This window comes from Xenopus laevis, chromosome 2S (genome assembly GCF_017654675.1).
Source record: "Xenopus laevis strain J_2021 chromosome 2S, Xenopus_laevis_v10.1, whole genome shotgun sequence".
Classification (NCBI taxonomy): Eukaryota; Metazoa; Chordata; class Amphibia; order Anura; family Pipidae; genus Xenopus; species Xenopus laevis.
In genome coordinates this window covers 26,357,820-26,370,931 of record NC_054374.1, presented here as the reverse complement: position 1 = coordinate 26,370,931, position 13,112 = coordinate 26,357,820, and the positions used below count along the sequence as shown (strand labels likewise).

Sequence of the window (13,112 nt, the reverse complement as noted above, 5' to 3'; positions counted from 1 at the left end):
ACAGAACATTGCAGTTGGGTCAATTTCACTTGAACAAACCATCTGCAAACAGGGTTCCTTGGAAAGAAATAAGCTTTGGATTCTATTGGATTCCCAATGGTCTGTCAAGAAAGAAAATCCAGCCTGCCTACGGGCGATCATAAGTCTCTGAACCCTCCACCTATCACTTGTTATCCCTGATCTCCAATTGTTCATCCTTTGGTTGTCTTCTTCTACCAAATGAAACCCCAGCATGCAAAATAATCATTTGGGAATCAACTCAAAGAAACACAAATTAAATGTTGTAGAACCTCTAGACTACCATTTCACTTCGTAATTGGGGGTAGCAATATGGTGGATGTTTTGGTTTATGCTGGCACTGGTACAGATGGGGGCAAAATAATAGGTGCTGGTACAGGTACATGGGGCAATATGAATGGTAAAGTGGGAAATGGTAATGCAGGATCGGTTGGGGGGCACTGCTTAAAGCCTTTGCCTAGGGTTCCAAAATACCTTGGCCTGGCCCTGCCTCCACCTTCTTTATCTGTTCAACACTTCTCTATCTTTTCTATTTCTCTCCCAGCAATCTTTTCTCTCCTTTAGGGTCTGGCCACACGAGCAGATTCAGGGAGATAAATCGCCCCAGCGACAAATCTTCTCTTTTTCTGGGCAACAATCTCCCCGAACTGCTTTCCCTCCGCCAGCTAAAATGAAAATCGCCTGTGAGTTTCGTCGTGAAAGTTGCCTCACGAGGAAACTTCAGGCGACTTCGGAAAACGAAGAGCCGCGTGTGCATTGCCGCAGGCCATTTTCATTTTAGCCGACGGAAGGCAGTTCGGGGAGATTGTCGCCCCGAAGAAGAGGAGATTTGTGGGTGGGGCGACTAATCTCCCCGAATCTGTTTGTGTGGCCAGACCCTAAATCCTCCATATATTTAACTATATTGTATTTTACCTTTGCATTGTATTTGCATGCAAAAGTGAAGAGGAGCAAAAGAAAGTTCCAGGATTCAAAATTCTTGCGTCCCTACTGAGGGAATGCTATTTCACAGATACAAAGAAGTCAAGGGATGGCATCCCTGTGCATGCCTCCCCAATTCCAGCAGTGCACCTTACACATCTTCTTGGAGGAACTATATGTACCTGGCACATTCCAAAAATAGTGACACACCCGCTGTACTATTTGACTCTGCTCATTTATAGTCACAAAAACCACTTGCAAGTTGCTAAAATGGGTCCATTATCAAGCATTTACATGGTGCCCCCACAAAGTTGCACATATGAAGACAAGGGAACCCTAGTATTACTGTCATCATTGACCTGCTGATAATTCCAAGGCCTGATGCATCCATAACTACTTTGTATCCATATTGTTATCCAGAATACTCCACCAGGGTTCCAACTACAGGCTGCATCAATAGTAGACTCAGCAGCCTTGTGTCTAAAGATTGAAATGCAGATGTAATTTTGACTTAACTGATATCATCCTGATGCAAGTGTGGTTCGAAACACTGGGCACAATTGTTTTAGATACAGATCCCCTTTGTGGCTGCAATTGCGCTGGAATTATGGGGGAGAAATACTGCATGGAAGTAAAAATAATTTTGAATTACATATGAAATTAAATTTTGTATAATGTACTTGTGTTTATTAAGTACGTTTTTGTTCATTTCCTTATGCATTTTGTGATATCATTAATTTTTGCACCCATTATGCAGTCTGAGACAGGAACATTGAGATTTTTGCAGTGATTGTGATTGACAAGAAGTGATGCCAAATCTGCACACAAGAAGTGATACCACAATGTATACATGGGAAGTAATACAACTGCCTACACACAGGAAGTGATACCACAATGTATACATGGGAAGTAATACAACTGCCTACACACAGGAAGTGATACCGCAGTATATACATTGGAAGTAATATAACTGCCTACACTTAGAAAGTGATACCACAATGAATACATGGGAAGTAATAAAACTGCCTACACACAGGAAGTAATACCTCAATGAATACATGGGAAGTAATACAACTGCTTACACACAGGAAGTGATACCACAATGAATACATGGGAAGTAATACAACTGCTTACACACAGGAAGTGATACCACAATGAATACATGAGAAGTAATACAACTGCCTACACATAGAAAGTGATACCACAATGAATACGTGGGAAGTAATGCAACTGCCTACATACAGGAAGTGATATTGATGTCTACACATATTTTATAAAAAAAATTACAGTGAGAGGAAGGGATAAAACACAGCTAGTGATACTTCAACTACCTACACACAGGAAGTAATGCCACTGTCTACACCAAAGGTCCCCAACCTTATTTACCTGTGAGTCACATTCAAATGTAAAAAAGTTTGGGGAGCAACATAAGCATGCAAACTGGCTATTGGTAGCCAGTATGCGAAATATGTGAATTATCCAAACTCGATTCGAGTTTTAATTTGAATTTGAATTGCGAGATTTTTTATCATACTCTGGCCCTTTAAAAACTCAATACCGACTATTCGCCACATGAAACCTGCCGAGTTCATGTATGAGTCAATGGGAGAGGTTCAGGGACCAATTTGAACATGTTACTAGCCTTCCTGACATTTGAGTTTTTTTCGGAGAAAAAGTCGAATTTGATTAAATTTTTCGAATCAGTAAAATTTGTGCGAGTTTAAGATATCCGATTTTTTTTTATTAAATAGGCCACCAATCAAATTTTTGGGCATCAGTTAATAGTGCTGCTCCAGCAGACTTCTGCACTGAAATCTGTTTTTCAAAAGAGCAAACAGATTATTTATATTTTATTTGCAAATCTGAAATGGGGCTAGACATAGTGTCCGTTTCCCAGGTGTCCCTAGTCATGTGACTTCTGCTCTGATAAACTTCAGTCACTCTTTACCACTGCACTGCAAGTTGGAGTGACATCACCCCCTCTCTTCCCCCCCAACAGTCAATCAGCAGAACAATGGGAAGGTAACCAGATAAAAGCTCCCTGGTGTGTGTGTGTGTATATATATATATATATATATATATAAGTTAAAGGGAGAATATATATATATATATATATATATATATATATATATATATATATATATATATATATATATATATATATATATATATATATATATATATTATATATATATATATATATATATATATATATATATATATATTATATATATATATATATATATATATATATATATATATATATTCTCCCTTTAACTTTTACACCAAAGGAATCTCATTTGTGATGTCTGGACCTTGGGATTCTAGGAGTTTAACTAGAGATTGATGAGTAAAGATTCCTCATAATCGCACTGCAATATATATTTTGCTTTCCTGTGTAATGATCTACCTGTTCTCATGATAGCCCTAGCTATCTAGGAAACAAGATGCGAAATCTACCAATTAGAGTAAAAGAGCAGAGAAGGGTCTCAGAAGTGTGAAAGCAAGATAAGAAGAAGGTGGTTTTTAAAGAAGTTCTTAGCTGATGAGAGAACACTGTATCACTTTCTTACTCCATCTCGGTCTCTTTCACTAAACTCTGTTTTAATTGAAAAAGGTTCACTTTATACCAGGAATGTGAGACTCAAGCTTCTCTTTAGTGAGCCACAATTCCCATCATTGACCAACTCTCTCCAAGACGAGATGTCCCACCAGCTAAAAGGCTGAGGTGTTGCTGCCTACAAATCTGTTCGTTGTGCACCAGTTTTGGATTTATATATATATATATACATAATAGACAAATACAAGATTCCTCTGCACTCAACCCATTATCAATATATTTAAGACAGAGACATTTTGTGCATACTGCTACTGAAAAATGCCTTACCCTTTAAACAAAACAGGGATTGTTTGTCCATATATTGCAATATATTTAAGCTGGCCAACTACGTCAAAGTCATCCCATATCACTAGCGAAACTACGCCAGCGTTCGTTAGTGAATTTGCGCAGTAGCGAAAATGCCGAACGCTAGCGAAAAAACGCTAGCGTTCGGCGCTTCGCGCCTTAGTGAATTTGCCCCACTGTCCCTTTGTAAAATGTATAATTAAGCAATTGAATTCTTAATGAATCAGATGAAAATGAAGCGTAGGACTGGCCAGATATGGGATGACTTTGACGTAGTTGGCCAGCTTAAATATATTGCAATATATGGACAAACAATCCCTGTTTTGTTTAAAGGGTAAGGCATTTTTCAGTAGCAGTATGCACAAAATGTCTCTGTCTTAAATATATTGATAATGGGTTGAGTGCAGAGGAATCTTGTATTTGTATATATATATTAGAGATGTCGCGAACTGTTCGCCGGCGAACTTGTTCGCGCGAACATCGGGTGTTCGCGCTCGCCGGAAGTTCGCGAACGTCGCGCGACGTTCGCCATTTTGGGTTCGCCATTGTTGGCGCTTTTTTTTGCCCTCTCACCCCAGACCAGCAGGTACATGGCAGCCAATCAGGAAGCTCTCCCTGGACCACTCCCCTTCCCTATAAAAACCGAAGCCCTGCAGCGTTTTTTCACTCTGCCTGTGTGTGCTGAAGAGATAGTGTAGGGAGAGAGCTGCTGCCTGTTAGTGATTTCAGGGACAGTTGAAAGTTTGCTGGCTAGTAATCGTTTTGATACTGCTCTGTTATTGGAGGGACAGAAGTCTGCAGGGGTTTGAGGGACATTTAAGCTTAGGTAGCTTTGCTGGCTAGTAATCTACCTTCTACTGCAGTGCTCTGTATGTAGCTGCAGTGGGCAGCTGTCCTGCTTCTGATCTCATCTGCTGACTGCTGCAATAACAGTAGTCCTTGTAAGGACTGCTTTTATTTATTTTTTTGTTGTTTTACTACTACTACTACTACTACTACTATAAGAGCCCAGTGCTATTAGTCTAGCAGTGTTGGGGAGTGGGACTGGTGTGCTAATCTGCTGCTCCTAGTAGTTCAGCAGCACCAACTTTAATTTTTTTTTTTTTAATATTCATTTTTTTTTTATTTTACTTTTTTTTATTTTACTACCGCTGTAGTAGTGTATAAGTTGACCTTTTAGGCATTATTTGCCCTGTAGGCATTATTTGCACACTGTTTTCTTCAACCCGCCATCGAGCTGTGTGACCTTGTTCACATTCTGTCTAAATATCCATAATATTACCGTCTCCAGAAAAAACACCGGAGTCACTTTTTTCAAGCAGCCATAATATATTTTACGTAATCCGTATCCACCGCTGTAGTAGTGTATACGTTGGCCTTGTAGGCATTATTTGCACACTGTTTTCTTCAACCCGCCATCGAGCTGTGTGACCTTGTTCCCATTCTGTCTAAATATCCATAATATTACCGTCTCCAGAAAAACACCGGAGTCACTTTTTTCAAGCAGCATTCATATTTTTACGTAATCCGTATCCACCGCTGTAGTAGTGTATACGTTGGCCTTGTAGGCATTATTTGCACACTGTTTTCTTCAACCCGCCATCGAGCTGTGTGACCTTGTTCCCATTCTGTCTAAATATCCATAATATTACCGTCTCCAGAAAAAACACCGGAGTCACTTTTTTCAAGCAGCATTCATATATTTTACGTAATCCGTATCCACCGCTGTAGTAGTGTATACGTTGGCCTTGTAGGCATTATTTGCACACTGTTTTCTTCAACCCGCCATCGAGCTGTGTGACCTTGTTCCCATTCTGTCTAAATATCCATAATATTACCGTCTCCAGAAAAAACACCGGAGTCACTTTTTTCAAGCAGCATTCATATATTTTACGTAATCCGTATCCACCGCTGTAGTAGTGTATACGTTGGCCTTGTAGGCATTATTTGCACAGTGTTTTCTTCAACCCGCCATCGAGCTGTGTGAGCTTGTTCACATTTTGTCTAAATATTGATAATATTATCGTCTCTAGAAAAACCACTTGAGTTACTTTTTTTCAAGCAGCATTCATATATTTTACGTAATCCGTATCCACCGCTGTAGTAGTGTATACGTTGACCTTGTAGGCATTATTTGCACACTGTTTTCTTCAACCCGCCATCGAGCTGTGTGAGCTTGTTCACATTTTGTCTAAATATTGATAATATTATCGTCTCTAGAAAAACCACTTGAGTTACTTTTTTCAAGCAGCATTCATATATTTTACGTAATCCGTATCCACCGCTGTAGTAGTGTATACGTTGACCTTGTAGGCATTATTTGCACACTGTTTTCTTCAACCCGCCATCGAGCTGTGTGAGCTTGTTCACATTTTGTCTAAATATTGATAATATTATCGTCTCTAGAAAAACCACTTGAGTTACTTTTTTTCAAGCAGCATTCATATATTTTACGTAATCCGTATCCACCGCTGTAGTAGTGTATACGTTGACCTTGTAGGCATTATTTGCACACTGTTTTCTTCAACCCGCCATCGAGCTGTGTGAGCTTGTTCACATTTTGTCTAAATATTGATAATATTATCGTCTCTAGAAAAACCACTTGAGTTACTTTTTTTCAAGCAGCATTCATATATTTTACGTAATCCGTATCCACCGCTGTAGTAGTGTATACGTTGACCTTGTAGGCATTATTTGCACAGTGTTTTCTTCAACCCGCCATCGAGCTGTGTGAGCTTGTTCACATTTTGTCTAAATATTGATAATATTATCGTCTCTAGAAAAACACTTGAGTTACTTTTTTTCAAGCAGCATTCATATATTTTACGTAATCCGTATCCACCGCTGTAGTAGTGTATACGTTGACCTTGTAGGCATTATTTACACACTGTTTTCTTCAACCCGCCATCGAGCTGTGTGAGCTTGTTCACATTTTGTCTAAATATTGATAATATTATCGTCTCTAGAAAAACCACTTGAGTTACTTTTTTTCAAGCAGCATTCATATATTTTACGTAATCCGTATCCACCGCTGTAGTAGTGTATACGTTGACCTTGTAGGCATTATTTGCACACTGTTTTCTTCAACCCGCCATCGAGCTGTGTGACCTTGTTCACATTTTGTCTAAATATTGATAATATTATCGTCTCTAGAAAACCACTTGAGTTACTTTTTTTCAAGCAGCATTCATATATTTTACGTAATCCGTATCCACCGCTGTAGTAGTGTATACGTTGACTTTGTAGGCATTATTTGCACAGTGTTTTCTTCAACCCGCCATCTAGCTGTGTGTATTATCGTTTCAGAAAACCAAACTGAGTTTTTGTTGTTGTTGTTGTTTTTTTAAAAATAATGCCAGGCAAAGGCAGGCCGCCACGCAGAGGCCGTGCTAGGGGCCGTGCTGCTATGCAATCCTGTGGCCCTAGCAATTTCCCAGTTTTAAAAAGCCAATGACCCTGAACTCCCAAAATGCTGAAGAGGTAGTTGACTGGCTTACACAGCACACCCCATCCTCTACCGTTTCTAACTTTACCACAACATCCTCCTCATCCTCCACTGCTATGGCCACCCACGTAACACTTCCTCCACCACCGGTGCCCCTTCTTCACTGGGGTCAGAGGAGTTATTTTCCAATGAGTTTCTTGAACTGAGTAATGCGCAACCATTATTGCCAGAAGAAGATGAAGGAGATGAGGACTTACACAGATTTAATTCTGGCAGAGAACACGATAGAGATGGACATAATGAGTGATGAGGAGGAGGTCCCCGCTGCTGCTTCCTTCTGTGATGTGTCAGAAGAAATTGATGCATCTGAGGAGAATGATGATGAGGAGATTGATGTTTTGTGGGTGCCTAGTAGAAGAGAGCAAGAGGAGGGTAGTTCAGATGGAGAGACGGAGAGTCAGAGAGGCAGTAGGAGAATAAGACTTAGAAGAAGCAGGGAGGACAGCCCGCAGGGATCAGCAGGGCAACAACATGTATCGGCACCTGTGTTCAGCCGGCCAACGCACCGCCATTGCCGCCAATACCGCCAACTCCGCCAACTTCTACTGTTACCGCCAGATCGCACACTTCCAAAAGTCAGCAGTGTGGGATTTTTTTAATGTGTGTGCCTCTGACAAAAGCATTGTAATTTGCAATGAGTGCAGTCAGAAACTGAGCCTTGGTAAGCCCAACAGCCACATAGGTACAACTTCTATGCGAAGGCACATGAGCGGCAAGCACAAAGCACTTTGGGAGCAACACCTCAAAGGCAACAGGCAAACTAAAAGCCACACTCCTTCTGGTCCAGCATCTTACTGCTCTACCTCTGCTCTCCTTGACCCGTCTGAACCACCCTCCACTCCGCCTTCCACCTTGACCACCTGTTCCATTCCCAGTCATCTGCCACCAGCCAAGTTTCTGTGAAGGCCATGTTTGAGCGTAAGAAGCCAATGTCTGACTGTCACCCCTTGCCCGGCGTCTGACAGCTGGCTTGTCTGCACTCTTAGCCCGCCAGCTTTTACCATACCAGCTGGTGGACTCTGAGGCCTTCCGCAAATTTGTAGCAATTGGGACACCGCAGTGGAAGGTACCCAGCCGCAATTTTTTTTTCTAAAAAGGGAATACCACACCTGTACCAACATGTGCAGAGCCAAGTTACCGCATCTCTGTCACTTAGTGTTGGGCCAAAGGTCCATATGACTACTGACGCATGGTCCTCCAAGCATGGTCAGGGCAGGTATGTCACCTACACTGCCCACTGGGTGAACTTGGTAATGGCTGGGAAGCAGGGAATGGGTAGCTCAACAACAACAGTGGAGTTGGTGTCACCGCCACGGATTGCACGCGGTTCTGCCACCACCTCTACTCCTCCATCGCTCTCTACCTCGTCTTCTTCTTCTTCTTACTCTGCTGCTGGGTCCTCCTTCTCCTCCTCCACACCTGTGCACCCCCAGCTCCCTAGGCTATTCGACGTGCCAGGTACGCCGTTGTCACGCTGTCTTGGGGATGACGTGCCTGGAAAGCAAAAACCATACCGGATCTGTACTCCTGTCATCTCTGCAGTCACAGGCCGATCGGTGGCTGACCCCACACCAACTGCAGATCGGAAAAGTGGTGTGTGACAATGGAAGCAATCTGTTGGCAGCGTTGAGACTAGGCAATTTAACACATGTGCCCTGCATGGCACATGTGTTAAATTTAATAGTCCAACATTTTGTCTCCAAGTACCCAGGATTCCAGGACGTTCTCACCCAGTCCAGAAAGGTGTCGGCCCATTTCAGACGTTCCTACACAGCCATGGCACGCCTTGCTGACATTCAGCAGCGCTACAACATGCCAGTCAGGCGTTTGATTTCTGACAGCCAGACTCGCTGGAATTCAACGCTCCTTATGTTGGAACGTCTGCTGCAACAACAAAGGGCCGTCAACGAGTACCTTTTTGAACTGGGTGGTAGGACTGGATCTGCACAGCTGGGGATTTTTTTCCCCCGTTACTGGGTGCTTATGCGCGATGCCTGCAGGCTCATGCGACCTTTTGAAGAGGTGACAAATATGGTCAGTCGCACCGAAGGCACCATCAGCGACCTAATACCTTCGCTTTCTTCCTGGAGCGTGCCGTGCGACGAGTGACAGATGAGGCTGTAGACCAGCGTGACGAGGAGCTGGAAGCGCACGATTTCTGGTCGGAATCACCAGAACGAACCAGGCACCTGCTGCAACGCAGGGAGAGGTGCCAGAAGTGGAGTCAGAGGAGGAAGGTGGCTTTGTGGAGGAGGAGGAGGAGGACCAACAGGAGCAGGCTTCCCAGGGGGCTAGTGGTGACCTTTTGGGGACCCTGGTCTTGTACGTGGCTGGGGGGAGGAGACCGTGGATGATGCAGTCCTTGATAATGAGGAAGCGGAGATGGATAGCTCTGCATCCAACCTTGTGAGAATGGGGTCTTTCATGCTGTCATGCCTGTTGAAGGACCCCGTATCAAGAGGCTTAAGGAGAAGGACCTGTACTGGGTCGCAACGCTACTAGACCCTCGGTACAAGCATAAAGTGTCAGAAATGTTACCAACATACCACAAGTCCGAAAAGATGCGGCATTTACAAACCAGCCTGCAAAACATGTTGTACAATGCTTTTAAGGGTGATGTCACTTCAGGAACTCATCAACATTCCAGGGGCAGAGGTGCCAGTAATCCTGCCACGAGCACACCTGCAAGGACAAAGCCCTTTGGCCAGTCTGTAACGTCAGACATGCAAATGTTTTTCTGTCCAAGGCAGCGCCACAACCCTTCTGGATCCACCCTCAAAGAACGCCTCGACCGGCAGGTAGCGGACTACCTGGCATTAACTGCAGATATCGACACTCTGAGGAGCGATGAACCCCTGGACTACTGGGTGCGCAGGCTTGATCTGTGGCCAGAGCTGTCACAATTTGCCATGAACCTCTTGTCTTGCCAGCCTCAAGTGTGCTCTCAGAAAGGACCTTCAGTGCAGCAGGAGGGATTGTAACTGAGAAGAGAACTCGCCTAGGTCACAAAAGTGTCGATTACCTGACCTTTATTAAAATGAATGAGGGGTGGATCTCGGAGGGTTACTGCACGCCGGAAGACTTGTTCTGACTTCTATGCAGCTGTCCTTCTCTTCAAGCCTCATGACTCCACACACAGCTGTCCTTTAGCGTCCTCCTCCTCCCTCGCCACCGTTACAAACTAGGGTGCAAACCCTACTGGTTTAATTTTTTCTGGCCTCTGTGCTTCAGTGGCTGCAACCAAAAAAACTGGGCAAACAATGTCTACAAGGTCAACGTATGGCAAAAAATGACTATTTTCAGCATTTATTATGGCATATTTTTTCTGGCAACTGTGCTTCAGTGGCTGCGTCCAAAAAAATGCATATTTTCTGCATTTATATGGCATAATTTTTCTGGCAACTGTGCTTCAGTGGCTGCGACCAAAAAAATGCATATTTTCTGCATTTATATGGCATAATTTTTCTGGCCTCTGTGCTTCAGTGGCTGCAACCAAAAAATTTATATTTTCAGCATTTATATGGCATAATTTTTCTGGCCTCTGTGCTTCAGTGGCTGCAACCAAAAAAATTTATATTTTCAGCATTTATATGGCATAATTTTTCTGGCAACTGTGCTTCAGTGGCTGCGACCAAAAAATTACTATTTTCAGCATTTATATGGCATATTTTTTCTGGCCTCTGTGCTTCAGTGGCTGCGGCCAAAAAAACTGGGCAAACAATGCCTACAAGGTCAACGACGTTGACCTTGTAGGCATTGTTTGCCCAGTTTTTTTGGCCGCAGCCACTGAAGCACAGAGGCCAGAAAAAATATGCCATATAAATGCTGAAAATAGTAATTTTTTGCCATACGTTGACTCAACGTATATGGCAAAAAATGACTATTTTCAGCATTTATATGGCATATTTTTTCTGGCAACTGTGCTTCAGTGGCTGCGACCAAAAAAATGCATATTTTCTGCATTTATATGGCATAATTTTTCTGGCCTCTGTGCTTCAGTGGCTGCAACCAAAAAAATTTATATTTTCAGCATTTATATGGCATAATTATTCTGGCAACTGTGCTTCAGTGGCTGCGACCAAAAAAATGCATATTTTCTGCATTTATATGGCATAATTTTTCTGGCCTCTGTGCTTCAGTGGCTGCAACCAAAAAAATTTATATTTTCAGCATTTATATGGCATAATTTTTTCTGGCAACTGTGCTTCAGTGGCTGCGTCCAAAAAACTGGGCAAACAATGTCTACAAGGTCAACGTATGGCGAAAAATTACTATTTTCAGCATTTATATGGCATATTTTTTCTGGCAACTGTGCTTCAGTGGCTGCGTCCAAAAAAACTGGGCAAACAATGCCTACAAGGTCAACGTATGGCAGTTGTTTAAAGAGAACAGTAGATTACTAGCCAGCAAAGCTACCTAAGCTAAAATGTCCCTCAAATCCCTGCAGACTTCTGTCCCTCCAATACAGAGCAGTATCAAGCAGATTACTAGCCAGCAAGCTTACTATCATCTGTCCCTGAAATCACTAACAGCTCTCCCCTACACTATCTCTTCCAAGCACACACAGGCAGATTTTTCAGATACATTTTTGCCCTTGATCCCCTCTGGCATGCCACTGTCCAGGTCGTTGCACCCTTTAAACAACTTTAAAATCATTTTTCTGGCCAGAAATGTCTTTTCTAGATGTTAAAGTTCGCCTTCCCATTGAAGTCTATGGGGTTCGCGAACCGTTCGCGAACCGCTCGCATTTTTGCGCAAGTTCGCGAATATGTTCGCGAACTTTTTTTCCGACGTTCGCTACATCCCTAATATATATATATATATATATTCTCCCTTTAACTTTTACTCCAAAGGAATCTTATTTGTGATGTCTGGACCTTGGGATTCTAGGAGTTTAACTAGAGATTGATGAGTAAAGATTCCTCATAATTGCACAGCAATATATATTTTGCTTTCCTGTGTAATAATCTACCTGTTCTCATGATAGCCCTTGATCAAATCATAGGGAGGTGGCAGAAAACCATCTTTCTGTCTGTCATAAAACACCGCAAGGCATTGGCAAGAGAAATCTAAAGCCCTGGGGGCTTCACGGAGAAAAGTCTCACTGTACAGTATTCCCTAAAATTGTATATGTCCCTTATCACTTGCTCTGGCACCAATTACAAGACAGAGACAGATGGCCCACTCTAGTGGCAGATAGGAGGCACTGTCAGCACTTCACAGTAATGTTCACTTTAAAGGATAAGTAAACCTTCAACATAAGTGAATGTAAAATTCATATGGGTGCTATAAAAGAAATTTTGCAATGTACATTCATTATCTAATTATTTTTTATTCCAAGATATTAAGGGATACATGTAATGTTAATATGAATGAATTTTGTTACAACAACACCACCTGCTGGTCAGTTTCTGAGCAGTCTGACCACCAAGTAGTCAAGGAAGTTGTCAGGATGTTCTGATGATCTTCTGCTCAATCCTTTTCTCCAACCTTACTCAGCCTGCAGACTTATGCTTTTATATGGTCACAGAACAACCTCTCAGTGACTTCTAATATCCTTATCATTTACAGTAGGGGGTACATTATCCCTTATAATACATGAGTGATACTCAGAGTTCCCTGTATATCTCAGCCTGCAGCCTTGTGCCTTTATATGGTCACAGAACCCCTCAGTTACTTCTAATATCCTTATCATTTACAGTAGGGGGTACATTATCCCTTATAATACATGAATGATACTCAGAGTTCCCTGTATAACTCAGC

The 13,112-nt window shown here is 42.4% G+C and overlaps 1 protein-coding gene across 1 annotated transcript in view; it reads right to left on the bottom strand.

Annotated features, from left to right (window-relative positions):
• The window catches only part of LOC108709279 (limbic system-associated membrane protein), a 1,032,477-nt gene that overhangs the window by 726,703 nt on the left and 292,662 nt on the right, over positions 1–13,112 (bottom strand). The gene's annotated exons all lie outside the window — the stretch shown is intronic.